The sequence below is a fragment of the Carcharhinus amblyrhynchos genome, chromosome 7 (genome assembly GCF_965287045.1).
Source record: "Carcharhinus amblyrhynchos chromosome 7, sCarAmb.v2.hapA, whole genome shotgun sequence".
NCBI lineage: Eukaryota > Metazoa > Chordata > Chondrichthyes > Carcharhiniformes > Carcharhinidae > Carcharhinus > Carcharhinus amblyrhynchos.
In genome coordinates, this window is record NC_137330.1 from 118,021,280 (window position 1) to 118,042,973 (window position 21,694).

General features: G+C 45.9%; 1 long non-coding RNA gene across 1 annotated transcript in view; it reads left to right on the plus strand.

Moving 5' to 3' along the window:
• The first annotated feature begins 3,692 nt into the window (after positions 1–3,692).
• The window catches only part of LOC145345566 (uncharacterized), a 53,565-nt gene continuing 35,563 nt past the window's right edge, over positions 3,693–21,694 (plus strand). Inside the window, exon 1 of the long non-coding RNA XR_013887083.1 lies at positions 3,693–3,864. This is a non-coding gene — a long non-coding RNA (uncharacterized LOC145345566). The remainder of the gene's footprint in view (positions 3,865–21,694) is intronic.

Here is a 21,694-nt window from a genome sequence, read left to right on the forward strand (position 1 = left end):
GAGGGGGCTGCGGGGGAGGGCGCTGTGGGGGGGGCTGCGGGGGGGGGTTTGCGGGGGAGGGGGGGCTGCGGGGGAGGGGGGGGCTGCGGGGGAGGGGGGTTGTCGGGGAGGGAGGGCTGCGGGGGAGGGAGGGCTGCGGGGGGGGGTTGTGGGAGGGGGGGGTTTGCGGGGGAGGGGGGGGCTGCGGGGGAGGGGGGTTGTGGGGGAGGGGGAGCTGCGGGGGAGGGGCCTGCGGGAGAGGGGGTGTCGAGAGGGGCTGCAGGGGAGGCGGGCTGCGGGGGAGGGTGTGCTGCAGGGGAGGGGGGCTGCAGGAGGGGGGACTGCAGGGAAGAGGTCTGCGGGGGCGGGGGTTGGGGAGGGGTGGGGTAAATGGGATAGGGTGGGGTGGGGAGGGGTGTGGTGGATAGGGGAGAGGGTGATGGTAAAATTAAAGAAGGGTGTGGATTAATATGGAACTGCATCTACCATTGTGATATTTGAGCTGGCCTTGATCATTTCCAAAAATTCAAATGACATATTGCAGTGGGCTATTGTTGTCTTGACGGATCAGTGGGTTCATGACAAGATCACTTACATAAAATATGTGACTGACGTTGGCACCATGCGGCTTCATGTCTCATGATACAATCATTGGAACGAGGATGAGGAGCTTCCAGAGCTGTGCACACCACTGGGCCTAGATAGAAATGTGAGGTAGAGGCCTGAAAGTGGTGCTGCATCACTTGACATTCACGATGCTGCCATCTTGGATGGGGTCCTGAGCATGGTGACCAGAGGGCTTGCTGCTACTGTCGTTGACCAGAGTGTTTGCCTTTTTTTTGGATCCTGCGACAGATGTAGTGATCTTATTGCTACAGTTGCTGACGTATTGCTCACGTTGTAGCAGGCAGCGAGTGGCCTAACCAATTATCCTCCAGACAACCTGCTCTCAAAATGTCTATTTTATTCATTTGTGGGACATGGGCATTACCGGCTGTTCGGTATTTATTGCCCATCCCCAGTTGCCTGAGGGCAGTTGAGGGTCAATCACGTTGCTATGGCTCTTTTGATTTGATTTTTTATTGTCACATGTATTAACATACAGTGAAAGGTGTTATTTCTTGTGCGCTATAGGGACAGAGCATACCGTTCATAGAGAAGGAAAGGAGTGGGTGCAGAATGTAATGTTACAGTGATGTGGAGAAAGATCAACTTAGTGCAAGATAGGACCCATTCACAAGTCTGATGGTAGCAGGGGAGAAAATATTCTTGATTTGGATGATATGTGACTTTTGTATCTTTTTCCCAATGGAAGAAGGTGGAAGAGGGAATGTCCGGGGTGCGTGGGGTCCTTAATTATGCTGGCTGCTTTGCCGAGGCAGCGGGAAGTGTAGACAGAGTCAATGGATGGGAGGTTGGTTTGCGTGATGGATTAGGCTACATTTCACCACATTTTGTAGTTTCTTGTGATCTTGGGCAGAGTAGGAGCCATACCAAGCTGTGATACAACCAGAAAGAAGGTCGACCAGATCGGGTAAGGACAGCAGATTTCCTTCCCTGAAGGAAATTAGTGAACCAGATGAGTTTTTCCATTAATAGTCATCATTAGATTCTTAATTCCGGACTTTTATTTTTAATTGAATTCAAATTCTACCATCTGCTATGGCGGATTTTGAACCCAGGTCCCTAGCATATTAGCTGACTTTCTGGATTAATAGACTAACGATAGGTTTCCTCCGGGTGCTCCAGTTTCCTCCTACAGTCCAAAGAAGTGCTGTTTAGGTTGATTTGCTATGCTAAAATTGTCCCTTAGTGTCCTAAGATGCTTAGGTTAGAGGGACTAGTGGGTAAAATATGGAGGGATATGGGGATAGGGCCTGGGTGGGATTGTGGTTGGTGTAGACTCGATGGGCCGAAGGGCCTCTTTCTGCACTGTAGGGTTCTACGACGACTCTATGATAATACCTCTGGTCCATTGCCCCCCCTGTCTTGGAAACCCTCCATTTTGATTTTGGCTGGGTCCATGGAGGATTTCATTCCCCCCATCCCACTTTCCTCCAGTTCAGGATTGTCACCTTCTATGGGAACCGATCCATCTCACATGGTGCCCGCGACAGGTTTGTAACTGGTTTGAGTTATAAGAGGAGGCTGGATAGACTGGAACTTCTTTCCCTGAAGCACAGGAAGCTGAGGAAAGACCTTATAGAGGCCTATAAAATGATGAGGGACACAGATCAGCTAGACAGTCAATATTTTTTCCCAACAGTAGTGGAGTCTAAAACTAGAGGGCATAGGTTTAAGGTGAGAGGGGAGAGATACAAAAGGGTCCAGAGGGGCAGTATTTTCACACAGAGGGTGGTGAGTGTCTGGAACAAGCTGCCAGAGGTGGTAGTAGAGGCGGGTACAATATTGTCTTTTAAAACGCATTTAGACAATTACATGGGTACAATGGATGTAGAACATAGAACATAGAAAACTACAGCACTAACAGACCCTTTGGCCCACAAGTTGCACCAATCATATCCCTACCTACCAGGCCTATCTATAACCCTCAATCCCATTAAATCCCATGTACTCATCCAGAAGTTTTTTAAAAGACCCCAGCGAGTTCGCCTCTACCACCACCAACGGCAGCCGATTCCACTCACTCGCCACCCTCTGAGTGAAAAACTTACCCCTGACATCTCCAAGGAGATGGAGGGATATGGGCCAAACATGGGCAATTGGAACTAGCTTAGCGCTTAAAAAACTGGGCAGCATGGACAAATTGGGCCGAAGGGCCTGTTTCCATGCTGTAAACCTCTACGAACCTACGACTGACTAAAGCTGAAGTTGAGACCCTAGCCTCAAAGTAACTCAGATCCCACACTGCCATGGATTGCAGCAATTCAAGAAGGCAGCTCACTGCCACTTCCTCAAGGATGATGAGGGATGGGCAATAAATGCTGGCCTAGCCAGCGAAGCCCATGTCCCATGAATGAATAGAAAAAGAGGAACAGACAGGCAGCAGGCACACACATGTGGCAACCTAGCCCAGCCATTCCCCACCCTTTTCTTTTAATCCACAGGAGGTTCAGTCCACCTTGTTGTCCAACAAGGGGTATACACGCGGTGGGTCGTGTGAGGGCTGCTCTTGGATGTTGCTTCGAGAGTTGCCTAGTGCTTCACGTTGTTAGTGTACCAACTGACAGGCAACACGACAGCTCAGCGACTATCACTGTTTGCTGTGCAGAGACATGGATTTGGGCGAGTGTCTGTGGGAGTTTGCACATTCTCCCCGTGCCTGCGTGGGTTTTCTCTGGGTGCTCCAGTTTCCTCCCACAGCCCAGAGGTGTGCTCTTAGGCTGATTGGTGTAACAAATTGTCCCTAAATTAGTCTCCCCTCAACGTGGAATGCCATAAGCATAGACAAGGGTCATGGGTAGAGGGGGGACTCACAATGTTAAAATGGCGGCGCGGGCTCATTGGGCCGAAGGGCCTGTTTCCCGTGCTGTGTTGTTCTTTGTTCACCCAGTTATCCAAGTCATCCCTAATGAACGGTACATGGGTCTCAAATGGTTAAATACTGAAGAGTGCAGCGCGGGCAGAGACTGTTTTAGATTCAGACAGCATGTCAGAATCAACGTGTTTCAGACAACAATGAAAACATTCCAGTGGTTTTTTTTTTTCGCCTGCGCTGCTGCTGTTAACAGCTCTGTTCACTTCAGCTTGGCAGGAGTCGTTGCCAAGTCTGGCTTCTGCATCATGCAGAAAGTTTGACTAAAAACTGACGACACTGCGGAAAAGACAGGAGAAGACTGAAGTTTCAGATTCCTAGCGGCTAGCTGTCATACTGGAAGTACGGTCGCTTTGGACCAAGACAGTCCACTCACCTCGAACGCTGTGGTAAGTTCATTACTAATGTATGGGGAATGAAGTGCACTGGTGTGTTTAGTTCACTCAGGGAGTCCGATTTGCTATGGCAACGTACACTTTTACATGCATGTTGTAGCCTGGAGCGGTGGATAGAGTTGGTAAAGCTTCCAACTTTCTTTCCATGACATGGCTAACCTGGAAAGCCTTTTATCCCCTGCCATAGGCATGTGTTGGAAGGATTTGTAGGTTAATAATCAACTTGGTTGGCCGCATTCTGAGCCCATCTTCGATAACCGTCATGTCCTGGAGCGGGACTCAAACCCGGAGTCTCCGACTCTGAGGCACGGCAGTTACCCACTGCAATGAAATGGGACAGAATGGATGAGGTATCTTCAAAGGCCTGGCTCCCCAGACCTGGGCACGACTGCCTCATTAGTGCCAGGAACCTGGGTTCGATTCCTAGCCTGGGCCTCTGTCTGTGTGGGATCTGCATGTTCTCCCCGTGTCTGCATTGTTTTCCTCCGTGTACCCTGCTTTCGTCTCTCAGTTCATAAAATATAGGAGCAGAATAAGGCCATTCGGCCCATCGGGTCTGCTCCACCATTTGATCATGGCTGATATGCTCCTCATTCCCATTTTCCTGCCTTCTCCCCATAACCCTTCAACCCATTCCCAATTAAAAATCTAACTCTTCCTTAAATGTACTCACTGTCTCAGCATCCACCGCATTTTGGGATAGCGAATTCCACCCCTTTGGGAGAAGTAGTTTCTCCTCAACTCTGTTTTAAATTTCTCCCCCTTATCCAAAGACTGTGAAGCCCTTGTCCTAGAATGTCCCACAAGAGCAGTCTGAAAAATGTGCTGGTTAGGGGCATTGGACATGCTAAGTTCTCCCTCAGTGTATCCTAAAAGGCTCCAGAGTGTGACGACTGGGGGGATTTTCACAGTAACTTCATTGCAGTGTTAAGGTAAGCCTACTTGTGACACTAATAAATAAAGGTGAATACAATTCGCATTTGGTCCGATGTCACCAAGTGAAATTTTCCTCCGTCTGCTGTGTACTAATTGAAAGGATTAACAAACAGCTCTGTCATTTCATATGCGACTGGCAGGGAGGTTAAGAGGCCAACTAAATGGCACTTCCTCATCCAACAATTCCCATGTTCGGAAGTATTTTCCCAGTCCAACTTTGGAAAGGTGAGACCGTGTCATGCTTGGGCATGCAAGAAAGACATATATATCTCAACTCTCAAGATTTGATTTTGATTTGATTTGATTTATTATTGTCACATCAATTAGCAGACAGTGAAATGGATTATTCCTGCGTGCTATACAGACAAAGCATATTTCATAGAGAAGGAAAGGAGAGAGTCCAGAATGTAGTGTTACAAAGAACAACCCAGCACCGGAAACAGGCCCTTCGGCCCAACAAGCCCGCGCCGCCATCTTAACAAAGCATTTTCCTACCACCTACCTTTACCCGTGTGTATGCGTATTGTACCCCCATTGGAAACCAGATTCAGGGGAGAATAGCTTAGGGACAATTTGTCCTACAATCATAGTTAGGATGTAGAGAAAGATCAACTTAATGCAAGGTATGTCCATTCAAAAATCTGATGGTAGCAGAGAAGAAGCTGTTCTTGAGTCAGTTGGTGCATGACCTCAGACTTTTGTATCTTTTTCCCAGTGGAAGAATGAGGAAGAGAGAATGTCCAGGTTGTGTGGGGTCCTTGATTATGCTGGCTGCTTTTCCGAGGCAGTAGGAAGTGTAGACAGAGTTAATGGATGGGAGGCTGGTTTGAGTGGTGGATTGGGCTACATTCCCAACCCTTTGTAGTTTCTTGCAGTCTTGGGCAGAGCAGGAGCCATACCAAGCTGTGATACAACCAGAAAGAATGCTTTCTATGGTGCATCTGTAAAAGTTGGTGAGAGCCATAGCTGACATGCCAAATTTCCTTAGTCTTCTGAGAAAGTAGAGGGTGGTGGACTTTCTTAACTATAGTGTTGGCATGGGGGGAAGAGAGCAGGTTGTTGGTGATTTGGACACCTAAAAACTTGAAGCTTTCGACCATTTCTACTTCATCCCTGTTGATGTAGACAGGGACATGGTCTCCACTACGCTTCCTGAAGTCAATGACTATCTCCTTCATTTTGTTGACATTGAGGGAGAGATTATTATGGTCACACCAAAGAGTCCTCCTGTTACACGACTGGTGCTGTTAAGACCCAGGACAGAAACTCCATGGTGTTTTGTGAAGTTAGCCTGGACCCTAAGTTTTACATTTGATTTTTGCATTGGTGAGCATGAGGGTGTTTCACTCTGGGTATGATTCAAGTGACCCACTGGGGAACTTTTATCAAGCAAAGTTTATTTAAGAACACAGTTAGAATATAACAGAAAGAATTAGCATAATTTTTTACCAATTATAAAAATTAAACACAGCACAGTATAGCTCCTAACAGCTAGCTATCTATGTTGTTCCAAGTTAAACACCATCCTATAGATACCCACCCTTCTTCAATCTTGGTACAAAAACAAGTATACTCACGTGATGCCGGATTTTGCAGCTTTTAAATGTAAATTTGTTCTTCGGACATTTCTTTAATCTCTGAGCCTCCCCACTCTTGGAACTTTCCGGAAGCCTCTTGAAAGACTGAAACAGAGAGAGACACTGCCTTCTTCTACCAGCTTCTAACAGCAACAAAAATACAAAATTAAAAACTTGGAATGCTGTGTAAAAAAATAGTTGTCACCTGACAAAAAGACATGGAGGCTTTGGAGAGGGTACAGAAAAGGTTTACCATGACATTGCCTTCTATGGAGGACATTAGCTATGAGGAGAGGTTGGAGACACTGGGACTGTTCTCCCTCGAAAGATGAATGCTGAGGGGCGATCCGATAGAAGTTTATAAAATTATGAGATGCATAGATAAGATGAACAGTTGGAAGCTTTTTCCCAGGGCAGAAATGACAATTACAAGGGGGCACAAGTTCAACATAAGGGGGGGGGAAGCTTCAGTGGAGATGTGCGGGGGAAGGTTTTCACACAGAGGGTGGTGGGAGCCTGGAATGCACTGCCAAGTGAGGTGGTTGAGGCAAATAGGTTAGCCACATTTAAGACTTATGTGGATAGACAGATGAACAGACGGGGAATAGAGGGATACAGGCAGTTGGTCTAGGTAGGACAATGTGATCGGCGCAGGTTTAGTGAGCCAAAGAGCCTGTTTCTGTGCTGTACTGTTCTTTGTTGTTCATATCATCTGACCTGTTAATTATCCCCAAACCAACCTCCTCTCAGCAGACCCTAAAAGACCACAGGACCCTGCATTAGTTCAGATTAAAATCAGCATGATGTTCACTAAATTGCTTCACTAACAATTGGAGGACACCAGCTGCAGACCACACAGCGCCGACAAAATCCTGCAAAGAAACATGATTAAGAGGCATTTCTTAAAGGCATGGTGCCATCACAGTGCACACTATTGTGGCAATGGATATTGGGTATCACCGGTTAGCTCTGGGCATGGGTTTCACTCACTTTAACCAGCCAGCGATTTCCATGATTTCCGAATGCGTACATTGGTTAACAATTCATCCTGTTACCTGTGTCAAGTCAGATAACTTTCTCTCATTTGGCTTCTCTAAATGAATTTGCAGAATTAGAGTAACTTCCCTTTTTTGAACATTCACCCACTCGGGGTGACAGGCTAGAGATTTTACTGTGCGATAGGCGCTAAACCGAAACAAAATGTGGAGGCTTTGGAGAGGGAACAGAAAAGATTTACCAGGATGTTGCCTGGTATGGAGGGCATTAGCTACGAGGAGAGGTTGGAGAAACTTGGTTTGTTCTCACTGGACCGACGGAGGTTGAGGAATGACCTGATAGAAGTCTACAAGATTATGAGAGATGTGGACAGTCAGAAGCTTTTTTCCAGGGTGGAAGAATCAATTATTAGAGGGCACGGGTTTAAGGTGTGAGGGACAAGGTTTAAAGGAGATGTACAAAGCAGATTTTTTACACAGAGGGTGGTGGGTGCCTGGAACTCGTTGCCAGGGGAGGTAGTGGAAGCGGATACGATAGTGAATGCTAAGGGGCATCTTGGCAAATATATGAATAGGACGGGAATGGAGGGTATGGTCCCCGGAAGGGTAGGGGGTTTTAGTTTAGTTGGGCAGCATGAACAGTACAGGCTTGGAGGGCCGAAGGGCCTGTTCCTGTGCTGTAATTTTCTTTGTCCTTCAAAACAGTGGGCAATGAATTTCAAAGGAAGTGATGACCCATTTGAAATAGATATTCAACATCTCCATGCAAGCAGGAGGACAAATCATGCTCGATATCAGCATCTCAAACCTATGTTCACATCACTACTTTTTTCAATCGTTCATGGGTAGGGCTGGCAACTCTCCAGGATCAGCCTGGAGTCCCCAGGGATTGATGACCAGTCTCCAGCACACTGTTGCATGCAGAGGAGAAATATCATCAGGACGTGAAAATCAGGTTCACAGAATCCCACGGTGCAGAAGAGGCCCTTCAGCCCATCGACTCTGCACCGATGTTTGAAAGGCCCTGACCTGCCCACCTAATCCCACTTGCCAGCACTTGGCCCGTGGCCCTGAATGTTATGACGTGCCAAGTGCTCATCCAGGATGGGAGGCAAACCCCCCCTCCCAAGCAGCGCATTCCAGACTGTCAGCAGCCTCTGAGGTTGCCTTTTTTTGGTCATTTTCCACAAACATTTCTCTTTATTAGATATAAAAATATTGAAAATGGGGGGGAAGTTCGTAAATTGATAGGTTGATTGATTTATTAGTGTCACATGTATTGGGATACAGTGAAAAATATTGTTTATTGCACGCGCTACAGATAAAGCGTACCATTCATAGAGAAGGAAAGGATAGAGTGCAGAATGTAGTATTGCAGTCATTGCTAGGGTGTAGAGAAAGATCAGCTTAATGCGAGGTAGGTCCATTCAAATGTCTGATGGCAGCAGGGCAGAGACTGTTGGTACGTGACCTCAGACTTTTGTATCTTTTTCCCGACAGAAGAAGGTGGAAGAGGTGTGGGGGGCCCTTAATTATGCTGGCTGCTTTTCCGAGCCAGCGAGAAGTGTAGACAGAGTCAATGGATGGGAGGCTGGTTTGAGCGATGGACTGCTACCATCCAACTGAATCATGAGTCTTTTTGATTTTCAATTATTGTCGGAAGGCAGTGCGTCGCAGGAATGGATGTGATGGCCAACTAATGGCCACTCAAGGCAGTGAACAGAGTTAGGCCTTCCAGCCTAACTGGCAGCAGCCTCCACACTCAACCCTGGGATAGCAGGCCTGACTTCCAATCCAGCTCAACCCCCCCATCCTCCCCAGAATAAAAATCCCAGTTTCCTTGCCTCATTCTCCCACACGTTGTCCATGGGAATATCCCTCTCTGTGCTCTCAGACCGATAACCTGGCCCTAAATCCACATTGCCTACTGTTTAGAAGAATGAGAAGTGATCTCACTGAAGTTATATATCAAGTAGTTAAAGGGTTTGACAGGGTAGTGTTACAACACAGAGAGGTTAATCCTCTTTACCTCGCTTTATAATCTGTTTAAAGGTTTGGGAAGGTGTTAACTATTCCACAACAACGTTTAAACGTTCATTAATATAAAGACCTGACACTCGCTTTAAGTGAATAATTAACAAATTGTTTATTTAACCAACCAGGAACTTTAACTAAACAAGTAATATATCAATTAAAGTAAGGTTTGACTGGAACGCTGTTCAAATAAAAACAAGGACCATTTATTACCAAAAAATTAATAATATTAACTTAGTTACTCTGAAAAAAATAAACAAGTTTTGTGGCTTTGGAATGAACTTTTAAAATTCTTTTGTTGATGCCACTATCTATAAACACTTCCCGATTTGGTAACCTTCTGCTCAATAGATGGAGAACTCTCTTAAGAGATATTTTAAGCTGTTAGAGAGCCTCTCTTGCCCTCTCCTCATGTTGAGAAGTGACAGCTTTTCAGTTCCACTTCACTAAACTAAATTAAACTGAACTGAAGGCAGGCAGTTGGATTCCTATTTTTATATCTCCAGTGATCTATCCATTTTCCTACACCAGGATTGGTCTGTCAACAAAGGCAAATTCAAATTTGATAGGTTCTTGATAGCTGAGTGTCTTCTTTAAACCGATAGGTTATCAAAATGCAAAAGCCTGCAAAGCCTGTTACCAAGGCAACCCTGATGCTTGGTCCTTGTTGCAATCTGTGTACCCTGTATGTATTTTAAACATTCAAGCACTGAACACAAAACCATTTTTTTTAAAGGGAGCAAGCAATGTTTTCCTTCCCTCTAGCAGTTTTTACAATTCCTTTACATCTTTTATCAACATTCTTTACATCTTTACAAACTCAACTTCACCACAGTAGATACTGGGAAATGTTCCCTGGTTCGGGAATCTGAAGTCAATATCAAAATAAGGGGTCAGCTGTTTGGGACTGAGGTGAGATAAGAGCAAATCTCTTCCCTTGAAATGTTGTGAACCTTTCCCACAGAGGCAACTGGCATTCAATCACTGAGTGCATCCAGGGCAAAGATTGATAGATTGTGGATGTGACAGGAATTAAGGGATAACCCAATAGAGTAAGATAATCTGTCTTCGTTTTACTGAATAGGCAGAGCCCAGGCACAAAGAGTCAAGTGGTCTACTGGTACTCCTGTGTGGACAAGTTAACATCGAAAAAAAGAGCAGAAGGCCATTTGGCCCTTCGAGCCTGCCCCAACATTCAATCACAACCATCCAACTCAATAACTTGTTCCAGCTTTCCCTCCCATGTCCTCTTCCTCTCCGTCCTAAATGGTTCAGCCCATATCCTGCAATCCCTAGTTCTGGGCTCCCTTATTTTGTATATCTACAAAAGAAAACTGTACCTTTTCTTACTGTAACTCTTATTGTCAAGGAGTCCCCTCCCTACCAGCACTGTAGGTGTACCTACACCACACGAGCTGCAGCGGTTCAAGGAGGCAGCTCACCACCACCTTCTCAAGAGCAATTAGGGATGGGCAATAAATGCTGGCCTGATCAACGCAGCCCGAATCCCTTGAATTAACAGGATAAAAAGTTTTTGTGGAAAAAATTGCCAAAGATTCTGACAGTTTATTATGTAATAGTTTATTCCTCCTAGTATCATCAGAAAGTTTACCTGCCGTGGGTTGGGTGTTGCACTAATTTATCTTCCAGTGCTGTCTGTTTAATCCCAATTTCAGCATGGTGACACAGTGGTTAACACCGCTGCCTCACAGTGCCAGGAACCCCAGTTCAATTCCCGGCCTTGATCACCGTCAGTGCAGAGTCTGCACATTCTCCACATGTCTGCGTGGGTTTCCTCCAGGCACTCCGGTTTCCTCCCACAGTCCAAAAGACGTGCTGGTTAGGTGCCATGCTAAATTCTCCCTCAGTGTACCCAAACAGGCACTGGAGTGTGGCGACTAGGGGATTTTCACAGTAACCTCATGTAAGCTTACTTGTGACTGATAAATAAACTTTGCGCTGTCTCAATAATTTTACTTCCCAAAGGGGTAGCACAGTGATCAGCACTGTTGCCTCACAGTGCCAGGGACCCGGGTTCGATTCCTGACTTGGGTGTGGAGTTTGCACATTCTCCCCATGTCTGCGTGGGTTTCCCTCCGTGTACTCCAGTTTCCTCCCACCATCCAAAGATTGGGTTAGGTGCATTGCCCATGATAAGTAGGTTAGAGGGATTAGTGAGGTAAACATGTGGGTTGCGAGGATAGGGCCTGGGATTATTGTCGGTGCAGACTCGATGAGCTGAATGACTTCCTCCTGCACTGTAAGATTCTAAGATGTGTTATCCCACTTCTTTAAGTGGGTGCTAAACAGCTCAAACTGACTTCAGCTCTGACTGGGAACTTCCTGTATTTTTAGCTCGCATCTGCTGGCAATTTGCACCCAATTTGCCTCCATCAACATCCACCATATTATAAGCTGCGATTACAAAACCTCTTCCTTCCATTCCCAGAGAGAACAAGCTTCAGCCTGACTCCCTTCCTTCAGCTCAAATTCCCCACACCTGGAGTCATTTTCGTTAATCACCTCTGCACAGTCCCAAGGACAGCACAAGGCCGCTCGTGACTCCGAGTTGCACACACGCTTTACGCCTGATAAATAATTACGATCGCAAACTGCAGGGTTCAGAAGATAAGCTCAACGAGACACTGTTCAAAGCCACGTGCGGCTCACTTAACTTGCTCACGCGAGCCCTTGTCTCTTCCCCCGGTCCCTTCCGTGCCACTTCCCCCCACCCCCTCCACGAGCCATCGGTTTCCCATCTGTGTAAACAAACCTCAAGAGTTCAGCCCCCCCAGGTTCTGGCTCCATCCATGTTTACACCAGGGCTGTCCGGGGGGTGGGGTGGAGGGTGGAGGGTTAAAGGTCACATGATGGATGCATCCATCAAATGTTAAGCCCCCCCAGCAACCCCCGATCGTGGCAGCTACAGTATAAACAGCAAGCACAAACCTGACAAGTGCTAACTTTGGCCGATTAGTCCTCAGCTACTGGTCATATCCAGGCGTGATGAGTGAAGCCGTGGGGGTGGGGTGGGAGCGCAGGGTGGGAGGTGGGGGATGGGGCAAGTTATCCACAGAAATCAGGAGTCCATTGAATGAAAGAGTGTCAATGATAAGATCAATTTTGGAGCCAACTAAAAGGTCAACGCAAAATAGGATCGCATCTCAAGAAAGAACAGATATTCAAGCCTCCTTTTAAAGAGGGTCTCTTGCCATTAAAACCCACATTCTGTTGTTGCATACAAATTCTGAATCATTGACTAAGGTGCCTTTCACATCCAGAGGACAACTGGAAGTGTTTGGCAGACACCGGAGGGGTTTCAAAGCACACTAATGTAGACAAACCTAGCAGGCAATTTACACACAAGAGTCCACCAAAATATAATTTGATTTATTACTTTCGCATGTATTAACATACAGTGAAAAGTGTTGTTTCTTGCGCGCTATGCAGACAAAGCATACCATTCATAGAGTACATAGGGGAGAAGGAGAGCGCACACAATGTAACGTTACAGTCATAAGTAGGGTGTAGAGAAAAATCAACTTAATATAAGTTAGGTACATTCAAAAGTCTGGTGGCAATAGGGAAGAAGCTGTTCTTGAGTCGACTGGTACGCAATCTCAGACTTTTATATCTTTTTCCCTCTGGAAGAAGGTGGGAGAGATGATGTCCGGGGTGCATGGGGTCCTTGATTATGCTGGAGGCAGCAGAAAGTGTAGACAGAGTTAAGGGGTGAGAGGCTGGTTTGCGTGATGGACTGGGCTTCATTTATGACCCTTTATAGGGCAGCACAGTGGTTCACACCGCACCAGAGACCCGCATTCGATTCCCAGCTTGGATCACTGCCTGTGTGGAGTTTGTACATTCTCCCCATGTTTGTGTGAGTTTCCTCCAGGCACTCCAGTTTCCTCCCTGGTTAGGTGCATTGGCCTAAACAAATGCTGGAGTGTGGTGTCTAGGGAAATTTCACAGTAACTTCATTGCCGTGTTAACGTAAGCCTTACCTGGGATTAATAAATAAACTTTTTATTTTAGTTTCTTGTGGCCTTGGTCAGAGCAGGAGCTATACTAAGCTGGGGTACAATCAGAAAGAATGCTTTCTATGGTGTATCTGTAGAAGCTGGTGAGAATCGTAGCGGGCATGCCAAATTTCCTTAGCCTCTTGAGAAAGTAGGGGCGTTGATGAGCTTTCTTAACTATAACATCAGCTTGGAGCCCAAGGAAGTGGGAAGTATAGACAGTGTCAATGGATGGGAAGCTGGTTTCAGCAGTCGACTGGACTACATTCACAACACTTTGTAGTTCCTTGCAGTCTTGGGCAGAGCAGGAGTCATACCAAGCTGTGATATATTCAGAAAGGATGCTTTCTATGATGTATCTGTGAATATTGGTGAGAGTCGGTCCAAATTCCCTTAGCCTCCAGAGAAAAATGTGATAAGTGAAAAAATTGTCATCCTCTGGTGAGGCTGAGGTTTGAATGTTTTTCAGAGTACCAGGAGAATGCCATACATCTGACACTGCTGTCTCTGGCTCTTTACTCCACCAACAATCAGCAATCTCAACCAAATTTATTGCCTCACTCAAAAGTCCAAACTTCAGGACGTCAGTTCCCATCAGTTAAACACTGAAGGTCAAACTCTGGATTAGTGAAACACAGCACTATGTTACGATGCAGAAGTTAATCCCCTTTACCTCACTTCATAATCTGCTAAAAGTGTTTGGGAAGGTGGTAACTGTTCTACATTAACCTTTAGAGGTTCGTTAATATAAAGACCTGACACTTTAAGTGAATAATTAACAAACTATTTTGTTTTTAACCAAACAGGGACTTTAACTAAACCAGTAACATTTTAATTAAAGGAAAGTTTGACTGAAATGTTGTTCAAATAAACACAAGGAATATTTATTACTAGAGCATTAATAACTGAATTTTAGTCAATCTCAAAGAACTAGGTCTGATAGCGTTTGGAAGTTTTAGAGCTCTTCAGTAGTTGTCCGCTGTCTGTAAGAGCTGTCCGATTTGGTACTTTTCGCTGGTTAGAGGTGTTTTATCTTAAGTCTGAAGCTGGCAAAATTAAGAACAAACTGCTCCAGTTGTGGGTTGATGGAACTGAACTGAAGGCAGTGGAGTTCCTCTTTTATATTCCTGATGACCTTTGCATCCTCTGCATCAGGATTGGTTTAGTGCTGACGGCAACAGCAAATTCAAATCTGATAGGTTCCCTTTAGCTGAGTGTATTCTTTAAACTCATAGGCTAATAAAATACAAAAACCTGCAGAGCCTGTTACCAAGGCAACCCTGTTGTCTGGGCCTCGAAATAAATGTTGCAGCTTAAAGTCTGTGTGTACTCTGCATTTTAAACATCTCAGCATTAAACAAAACCAGCTTTTAAAGGGACTGACACAAACTGTAGGTGTTTAACAACCTACATGAATCTGTTACCTGTGTGTTAGAGACTTGATTCAGGATACCCAAGTTCACAGTCCTTTTTTTTCATTCAGTCCTGGGACCTGGGTGTCGTAGGCTGGCCAGCATTTATTGTCCATCCCTGGTTGTCCGAGGGCAGTTGAGAGTCAACCTCATTGCTGTGGCTCTGGAGTCACATGAAGGCAAAACCAGGTAAGGACGGCAGATTTCCTTCCCTAAAAGACATTAGTGAATGAGATGGGTTTTTGGAATAATTGACAATTGTTTCATGGTCATCAGTAGATTCTTAGTTCCAGATATTTTTTATTGAATTCAAATTCCACCCTCTGCCGTGGTGGGATTCATAGAATCATAGAAACCCTACAGTACAGAAAGAGGCCATTCAGCTCATCGAGTCTGCACTGACCACAATCCTACCCAGGCCCTACCCCCATATATTTTACCCACTAATTCTCCAACCTACGCATCTCAAGACACTAAGGGGCAATTTTTAGCATGGCCAATCAATCTAACCCACACATCTTTGGGCTGTGGGAGGAAACCGGAGCACCCGGAGGAAACCCATGCACTCACGAGGCGAATGTGCAAACTCCACACAGACAGTGACCCAAGCCAGGAATTGAATCCAAGTCCCTGGAGCTGTGAAGCAGCAGTGCTAACCATTGTGCTACTGTGCCGCCCCGGGTTCTGGGAACCTGGGTCCCCAGGACATTAGTTGAGTTTCTGGATTAATAGTCTAGCGATAATACCACTGGGCCTTTGCATCCCTGAGGCAATTTGTGTCCCCGTTACCAATTCTCCATTGCTATCATTGTCCACATGACCTTGACAGGTTGGAGGTCAGATTTTGATGCCATTTCTTAGGAACATAGGAAATGAGAGCGGGAGAAGGCCATTCAGCCCCTTAAGCCTGCTGTGCCATTCAATTAGATCATGGCTGGTCTTCAATCTCAATGCCATTTTCCTGCAGTACCCCCTATCCCTTTACACCTTTAATATCTAGAAATCTATTCATCTCTTTCCTGAATTTGCTCAATGATTTAGCCTTCACAACTCTCTGGGATAGGAGATTCCAAAGGTTCACCACCTTCTGAGTGAAGAAATTCCCCCTCATCTCAGTCCTATGGAGAGGGTGGATAGGCTGGGACTTTTTTCCCCTGAAGAATAGGAGGCTTAAGGGTCAACTTGTAGAGGTCGATAAAATAATGAGGGGCATAGATCAGCTAGACAGTCAACATCTTTTCCCAAAGGTCGGGGAGTCTAAAACTAGAGGACATAGGTTTAAGGTGAGAGGGGAGAGATACAAAAGGGTCCAGAGGGGCAATTTTTTCACACAGAGGGTGGTGAGTGTCTGGAACAAGCTGCCAGAGGTAGAAGTAGAGGCGGGTACAATGTTGTCTTTTAAAAAGCATTTAGACAGTTACATGGGTGTAGAGGGATATGGGCCAAACACGCCAACTGGGACAAGTTGGGCCAGAGGATCTATTTCCATGCTGTAAACCTCTATGAGCTGCCTCTGATTCTGTGATTATGTTCCCTAGTTCTAGACCACCCCAAACCCGCACCCTACCTCCATAGAACTATAGAACCATAGAACCCTACAGTGCAGAAAGAGGCCCTTCGATCCATCGAGTCTGCACCGAACACAATCCCACCCAGGCCCTACCCCCATATCCCTACATATTATACCCACTAATCCCTCTAACCTACGCACCCCTGGACACTAAGGGGCAATTTCTTAGCACAGCCAATCAACCTAACCCACACATCTTTGGACCATGGGAGGAAACCAGAATACCTGGAGGAAACCCATGCAGACACAAGGAGAATGTGCAAACTCGACAGACCTCCAACAGGCAAACTCCACCAACCGTCCCCAGCCAAGGGAAACTTTTACCCTGTTGACTCGGTTAAGGATATTTTACACTTCAATGGGATCACCTCTCAATCCTCTAAACTCCAGAGCATACAGGCCCAATCACTTCATTCTCTCCTCATTACTCAATCCCACCATCTCAAGATCCACCCCAGCAAACCTTTTTTCTATTCATTTGTGGGACATGGCCAGCATTTATTGCCCAACCCTAGTTTCTGAGGACAATTGAGAGTCAACCACATTGCTGTGGCTCTGGAGTCACATGTAGGCCAGACCAGGTAAGGACAACAGATTTCCTTCCCTAACGGACATTAACGAACCAATTGGGTTTTTCCCATAATCGACAATGGTCATCAGTAATATAAAAAAAGGTGCAGGAGTAGGCCATTTGGCCCTTTGAGCCTGTACCAACATGATCATGGCTGCTCATGTCCTTTCACTCCCATTTTCACTAGGCCCAGTCAAGGACAGTAGTGGGAAGCTGTACGTGGAGTCCGAAGAGATAGGAGAGGCGCTAAATGAATATTTTTTGTCACTATACACACAGGAAAAAAACAATGTTGTCGAGGAGAATACTGAGATACAGGCTATTAGACAAGACAGGATTGAGGTTCACCAGGAAGTGGTGTTAGCAATTCTGGAAAGTGTGAAAATAGATAAGTCCCCTGAGCCGGATGGGATTTATCCTAGGATTCTCTGGGAGGCTAGGGAGGAGATTTCGCAGATGTATGGGATTGTGGGTAATCTAGGAAGTTGGATCAGGAATTGGCTATCAGATAGGAGACAGAGGGTGGTGGTGGATGGTAAATATTCATCATGGAGTACAGTTACGAGTGGTGTGCCTCAGGGATCTGTTTTGGGGCCACTGTTGTTTGTAATTTTTATTAATGATCTGGATGAGGGTATAGTTGGGTGGATTAGTAAATTTGCTGATGACACCAAAGTTGGAGGTGTGGTAGATTGTGAGGAAGGGTGTCATAGTCTGCAGGGAGACTTAGATAGGTTGCAGAGCTGGGCCGAGAGGTGGCGGATGGAATTTAATGCGGAGAAGTGTGAGGTAATTCACTTTGGTAGGAGCAACAGATGTGTCGAGTATAGGGCTAACGGGAGGACTTTGAATAGTGTGGATGAACAGAGGGATCTAGGTGTGTGTGTACATAGATCCCTGAAAGTTGGGAATCAAGTAGATAAGGTTGTTAAGAAGGCGTACGGTGTCTTGGCGTTTATTGGTAGGGGGATTGAATTTAGGAGTCGCAGTGTAATGTTGCAACTGTACACTACTCTAGTGCGGCCGCACTTGGAGTACTGTGTGCAGTTCTGGTCCCCGCATTACAAGAAGGATGTGGAGGCGTTGGAGAGGGTGCAGAGGAGGTTTACTAGGATGTTGCCTGGTATGGTGGGGAGGTCCTATGAGGAGAGACTGAGGGATTTAGGGTTGTTTTCGTTGGAAAGAAGGCGGCTAAGAGGGGATCTTATTGAAACATATAAGATGATTAGAGGTTTAGATAGGGTGGATAGTGATAGCCTTTTTCCTCGGATGGAGAAAGCTAGCACGAGGGGGCATGGCTTTAAATTAAGGGGGGGTAGCTACAGGACGGATGTCAGGGGTAGGTTCTTTACCCAGCGGGTGGTGAGGGATTGGAATGCCCTGCCTGCTGCAGTTGTAAATGCGTCTAGTTTGGGGGTGTTTAAGAGATCTCTGGATAGGTTTATGGACGAAAAGGGATTGGTATAGGCTAGTGGGTCATTGTTTTTGTAACTGGTCGGCGCAACATCGTGGGCCGAAGGGCCTGTTCTGCGCTGTAATGTTCTATGTTCTATGTTTTGGCTTTGATCTTTGTTGTCATTGTCTACAGGAATACTGCCAGAAGACTGGAGGATAGCAAATGTTGTCCCCTTGTTCAAGAAGGGGAGTAGAAACAATCCAGGTAATTATAGACCAGTGAGCCTTACTTCTGTTGTGGGCAAAGTTTTGGAAAGAATTATAAGAGTTAGGATTTATCATCATCTAGAAAGGAATAATTTGATTTGGGATAGTCAACATGGTTCTGTGAAGGGTAGGTCGTACCTCACAAACCTTAGAGTTTTTTGAGAAGGTGACCAAAGAGGTGGATGAAGGTAAAGCAGTTGATGTGGTGTATATGGATTCCATAAAGCTGGTTCCCCACGGTAAGCTATTACAAAAGATATGGAGGCATGGGATTGAGGGTGATTTAGAGGTTAAGATCAGAAATTGGCTAGCTGTAAGAAGACAGAGGGTGGTGGTTGATGGGAAATGTTCATCCTGGAGTTCAGTTACTAGTGGTGTACCGCAAGGATCTGTTTTGGGGCCACTGCTGTTTGTCGTTGTTATAAAAGGACTGGATGAGGCTGTAGAAGGATGACATTAAAGTCAGTGGAGTTGTGGACAGTGTGGAAGGATGTTTCAGGTTACAGAGGGACATAGATAATCTGCAGAGCTGGGCTGAGAGGTGGCAAATGGAGTTTAATGCGGAAAAGTGTGAAGTGATTCACTTTGGGTGTAGTAACAGGAATACAGAGTACTGAGCGAATGGTAAGTTACTTAGTAGTGTGGATGAGCAGAGAGATCTGTGTCCATGTGCATAGATCCCTGAAAGTTGGCACCCAGGTTGGTAGGGTTGTTAAGAAAGTGTACGGTGTGTTGGCTTTTATTGGCAGAGGGATAGAGTTTCGGAGCCGTGAGATCATGTTACAACTGTACAAAACTCTGGTGCAGCCGCGCTTGGAGTATTGCGTACAGTTCTGGTCACCGCATTATAGAAAGATGCGGAGGCATTGGAAAGGGTGCAGAGGATATTTACTAGGATGTTGCCTGGTATGGTGGGAAGGTCTTATGAGGAAAGGCTGAGAGACTTGAGGCTGTTTTCGTTAGAGAGAAGAAGGTTAAGAGGTGACTTAATAGAGGCATACAAGATGATCAAAGGATTAGATAGGGTGGACAGTGAGAGCCTTTTTCCTTGGATGGTGATGGTTAGTGCGAGGGGACGTAGGTTTAAGTTGAGGGGTGATAGATATAGGACAGATGTCAGAAGTGGGTTATTTACTTAGAGAGTAGTAAGAGTGTGGAATGCCCTGCCTGCAACGGTAATGGACTCGCCAATATTAAGGGCATTTAAATGGTCATTGGATAAATATATGGATGATATTGGAATAGTGTAGGTTAGATGGGCTTTAGACTGGTTTCACAGGTCGGTGCAGCATCGAGGGCCAGAGGGCCTGTACTGTTTTCTCTCCATACACTTGATCCCTTTAGCCACAAAGGCCACATTCAACTCCCTTCTTGAACATATCTAACAAACTGGCCCCAACACCTTTCTGTGGTAGAGAATGCCACAGGTTCACAACTTTATTTTCCAACAATCGGCAATGGTTTTATGGTCATCAGTAATTCCAGATATTTTTTATTGAATTCAAATTCCACCATGTGTCCTGGCAGGATTTGAACCCGGGTCCGCTGAACATGAGCTGAGCTTTTGGATTAACAGTCTAACGATAATACCACTAGGCCATTGCCTCCCCAACCTTTGATGCACTCCTTCTATGGCAAGTATATCCTTCCTTTGATAAGGAAATGAAAACTGCAGACAATACCCCAGTTCAAGGTTCTATACAATTAAACCAAGACTGCTTCACTCCTACAGTCAAATCTCTTGTAATAAAAGTCAATACACCGCTTGCTTCTTAACTGCTTGCTGCACCCTATGTCTTAATTCCCAGTGACTCATGATCAATTACACACAGGACTTCAACACTTCCCAATCTCTCACCGTCGCATTTCTGTTTTTGTTCTATCGAAGGGGATAACTTCACTTTTTTTTCCCCACATTCTATTCCATCTCCCATGTTTTTGCCCACTCACTGAGCCTGTCTAAACCTAAATCCCTTCAGAGCCTCTGGGAGGGATTTCCACACTCGCCCACGGTCGGAAAATCCCACCCGAGGATGGCACTGTGGCATGGTGGTTAGCATTGCTGCCTCTCAGCACCAGGGACCCGGGTTCAATTCTGGCCTCGGGTGACTGTTCTTGTGGAGCTTGCACATCCTCGCTGTTGTCTGTGTGGATTTCGCTCCGGTTTCCTCCCACACTCCAAAGATGTGCAGGTTAGGTTGATTGGCTATGCTAAATTGAATTTTAGTGTCCGGGGGACTGGCAGGGTAAATACATGGGGTTACAGGATAGGGCCTGGGTGGGATTGTGGTCGGTGCAGACTCGATGGGCCAAATGGCCTCCTTCTGTACTGTAGGGATTCCACAATTCTAAGGCCCATGCTCCACTCACTCTGATTCCTGTAGCAGGCTGGATGGGAAAATCCTGCCCTCTGTCAAAATTACAAGGTTACTAATTTAAGGTAATTAAAAATGGACCAAAAGATAACATGAGGAGAGAATGCTTTTATGCATGAAACATTCAGATCTGGAATGCACTGTCCGAATGCTGTGGGTGCACATTGAACCACGCTTTCTAAAAGGAGTTGGATAAACAGCCAAAGAGGACATTTTCAGGGCTTTAGACAAAAGGTTCTAGGGGTGACGGTCATGGAGGGAGGAGGAACTGGGCTAACTGACTTGCTCTTGCAGAAAGTTGACACAAACACAATAGGCAGAGGGCTCTCATTAAGCACTATAATGGACCCTATTTTACCATTTTGGTTCTAAGTGCTGGGCAGATTTGAAACTGGGAGTGTTTCAGATCCGACTTTCAAACCCGTTCTCAGGTGCCCCCATACACACTCTGCCTGAAAATAATATCAGCGATTCCGAATCGTGCTGCGGAAGCCTATAGGCAGGGCTTAACGCACCCAAAATCCTGCAGCTCCGATCGGTTCCTCCAACTGCGCACGCACAGGAAAAAAAATGATAGAATAACACTCCCCTGCCACATCTCTCCAAGGCTGGATAATGCCTTTTCCCTGGCCCCCACAGACATTACCCCACCCCCACAACATTACTGACCCCC